The 4,035-nt window shown below is 35.0% G+C and overlaps 1 non-coding gene across 1 annotated transcript; it reads right to left on the bottom strand.

The window, feature by feature from the left end:
- Positions 1-2,214: 2,214 nt before the first annotated feature.
- LOC144252604 (U6 spliceosomal RNA) lies at positions 2,215-2,321 on the bottom strand. Its single transcript, XR_013343027.1, has one exon. It is a non-coding gene; the product is annotated as a U6 spliceosomal RNA (small nuclear RNA).
- Positions 2,322-4,035: the final 1,714 nt, after the last annotated feature.

Genomic DNA, 4,035 nt, shown 5'->3' with positions numbered 1-4,035 from the left:
TGGTCTGTTTAAATTTTGTGTGTCTTCCTGTCTCAATCTGGGCAAATCATATGCCTTAAGAAATTTATCGATATCTTCACTATCTTCTATTTTATTGGAATATAGGGTTTCAAAATACTTTCTAATTATCTTCTGTATTTCTGTAGTGTCTGTTGTGATATTGCCTTTTTCATCCCGTATGTTAGTAATTTGAGTTCTCTCTCTTCTTCTTTTCGTTAGTATGGCTAAGGGCTTGTCTGTCTTATTTATTTTTTCAAAGAACCAACTTTTAGTTTTATCTATTTTTTCAATGGTTGTTTTTGTTTCAATTTCGTTGATTTCTGCTCTAATTTTAATTATTTCTTGTCTTCTACTACATTTGCTGTTGTTTTGCTCTTCCTTTTCTAGATTTTTGAGGCATAGTGTGAGTTCATTTATTTGTTGTTTTTTTCTTTTTTTGAGGAAAGAACTCCAAGAAATGAATTTCCCTCTTAAAACTGCTTTCATTGTGTCCCATAGATTCCAGTATGTTGTGTCTGTATTATCATTTGACTCTAAGAATTTTTTCATCTCCTCCTTTATGTATTCCGTAACCCATTGATCATTCAATAACATATTGTTCATTTTCCATGTGGTGTAGGGTTTTTCCTTCCTTCTTTTATCATTGATTTCCAATTTCATTCCATTATGGTCATATATGGTGCATGGTATAATCTCCACACCTTTATATTTACTAAGAGTTGCCTTATGGCATAATATATGGTCTATCTTTGAGTAGGATACATGTGCTGCTGAGAAGAACGTATATCCACTTGATGATGGTTGATATATTCTATATATGTTGGTTAAGTCTAGGTTGTTGATTGCGCTGTTGAGTTCTATAGTTTCTTTATTCAATTTTTGTCTAGAGGATTTGTCTAATGGCAAGAGCGGTGTGTTGAAGTCACCAATAATTATTGTGTTGTGGTCTATTTTACTCTTGAACTTGAGGAGGGTTTGTTTTATGAAAGTTGCAGCTCCATTGTTTGGTGCATACACATTGATAATTGTTATGTCTTGTTGGTGGGTGGTTCCTTTTAACGGTATATAGTGCCCTTCTTTATCTTTCTTGATTAACTTAGGTTTGAAGTTGGAGAGGTTTTATTAGAGACAACATTGATCACTAACAGTATACTTGGCATAAAATTAGTTATGATTTCTGATGCTGTATGAATTATGTATTTGGTTAAAAAATACCAACTTTGTAGCCAAATAGACCTGACTTGGAACCCATTTCTTTGTATTGAGTATGTGACCTTGGGAACTTCAATTTTTTTCAAGTCTTGCTTTTATCTGAAAAAGTAAGGATATCAGTGATAACCACCTAATAGGTTTGTAGTGAAAATTAAATAAATTCACATGAATAAAATGCTTAGCACTGAGCCTGGGAACATAGTATGTACTCATTAAATAGTAGTTGCTTTTAATATTCTCTCCTTGTTCTGTATGTTGGCTATATTAAAAGCTACGAGAGAAAAGAGGCAGATCACATTCAGGGGTAAACCAATTAGGTTAATGACTGATTTCTCATCACAGACTTTGAAAGTGAGAAGATCCTGGAACAATGTATTTCATACACTGAAAAATAATGGATTCCAACCAAGAATACTGTATCCAGCAAAGTTGAGCTTCAGATTTGACAACGAAATTAAAATCTTTCATGATAAACAAAAGCTAAAAGAATTTGCAGCAAGAAAACCAGCACTGCAAAGTATCTTGAGCAAAATACTACAAGAAGAGGAATTGAAAAATAGTGCACAAAACCAATAGCAGGAAGTAGCTCAGTAAAGGGGGAGGAAAATAACCAAAAAGTAAAATTAGCCAAACTAAAATAAATAAATAAAGAAGCATGACTGGAAGTACAAATCATATCTCAATTGTAACCTTAAATGTTAATGGCCTAAACTCACCAATCAAGAGACATAGGCTGGTAACCTGGATCGAAAAAATAAATAAATCCAACAATATGCTGCCTTCAGGAGACTCATATGATAGGAAAAGACATACACAGGCTGAAGGTAAAAGGTTGGGATAAATCATACCACTCACATGGCCCTCGGAAACAAGCAGGAGTGGCCATACTCATATCGAATAAAATCAACTTCAAACCTAAGGATCTAACCCAGTGCCTAACATGTGCAAGGCAAGCGCTTCACCATTGAACCACAACTCCAGCCCCCAGAATATATATATATTTTAAGTATGGAACTCTTCATGAATTTGCATGTCATCCTTGCACAGGGACCATGCTAATCTTCTCTGTATTATTCCAATTTTAGTATATGTGCTGCTGAAGCAAGCACCCAGAATATATTTTAATGGAGAAAAGTAGAGTATAGAATATTATAGCCAGATATAGTAGCACACACCAGTAATCCCAGTGATTTGGGAGGCTGAGGCGAGAGGATCACAAGTTCAAAGCCAGCCTCAGAAACTTAGCAAGACCCTAAACAATTCATTGAGACCCTGTCTTAAAATATAAAAAGTGAAAGGGATGTGGTCAATGGTAAAAACACACCTGGGTTAAATCCCTGGTACTAAAAACAAAACAAAACAAAATCCCAAAGAACATTATGTATAATATACTTCCTTAATATTCCAAAGGAGGAAAGATAAATATATATTAATATTACTTCCATATTCATAAAGAAATTAAAAGATAGGCAAAAAATGTGTGGTTCTGGCTGGAAGGGTGGATGAAACTGAATCCAAGGGTAAGATGGGTGGGGAGATTTTACTCTATTTCACATTTTTTTAATGACAAACTTTAATAGATGTTTTAAATGTTCAAAAATATTTTAACTGGACTTTTATCTGCTTCCTTCCACTAAAGCCCTTCGATCTCACACAACTTCTAATAGACAAATGGATATATTGAGCCAGAATCTTCCAGATTTTTTTACATAAAGACCATTGTCTCATCTTGGAGACAGAGCTACTGCACCCATGCCTATTTATATTCTTTCAATTTTGGTCACTATTTTCATATTCTTATGCTTTTCCATCAGGACAACATGGTAGTCAATCACAGGTAGAGTGGTTGTACCATGGCTTTTAGCAAAACTAACAACACATGCCATGTGCCCTTCAGGTGGTCTTCAGGCAAACTCATGACACTTAATTGGACTGTGAATCACATGACTAATTTTTTTCTTTTGATTCCAGGGATTTAACCCAGAGACACTTTAACCACTGAGCCACATCCCCAGCCCTTTTAAAAATTTTATTTAGAGCAGGATCTGGCTAAGTTGCTTAGGGCCTCACTAAGTTGCTGAGGCTCAATTTCAACTTGTGATCCTCCTGCCTCAGCCTCCCAAGTCACTGGAATTACAGGGTTGTGCCTCCACACCCAGCTAAGAATGTCAATTTTAACCGTAACTTAATGATCTTCCAGCAATAAATTACACACACACACACACACACACACACACACACACACACATACATACATACAAAAAAATTCTATCAAACATTTAAGGAAAAAATAACAATCTGAAACTCACAAAATAGAAGAGGAGTGAACACTTCACAACTCTTTTATCAGGCCAGGATTACTCTGATACAAAAACCTAGCAAAGGCATTTTGGGAAAAGAGAATACAGGCCAATATCCCTCCTGCCTACAAATGCCAAAATCTTCAACAAAATATAGATGGTCTCTGACCTAAGGATAGTTTGACTTAATATATTTTTTTTTTATTTTGTGATGGTACAAAAAAAGCCTATACATTCAGTAGAAACCATACTTAGAATTTTGGATTTTGATCTTTTCCTGGGATGGCAATACGCAGTATAATGCAATAGTCTTCTGTAATGTTGGGCAGCAGTAAGGAATCTCAGCTCCCAATTGGCCATATGATTATGAGGGGTGATATGGGACATTCTGCAGTGGACCATGTTGCTAATCTGGGATTGTCAGTAGGTTAGAAACAGTAGATGCATTTTCAAGTTATATGATTTATCAATATATGACCCCATATGTATTAGTAAGTTGAATCTAGAAATACATAAAAAAATT

Source organism: Urocitellus parryii, unplaced genomic scaffold, assembly GCF_045843805.1.
Source record: "Urocitellus parryii isolate mUroPar1 unplaced genomic scaffold, mUroPar1.hap1 Scaffold_48, whole genome shotgun sequence".
In the NCBI taxonomy this organism is placed as follows: Eukaryota; Metazoa; Chordata; class Mammalia; order Rodentia; family Sciuridae; genus Urocitellus; species Urocitellus parryii.
This window is presented reverse-complemented; position numbering and strand designations above follow the sequence as displayed.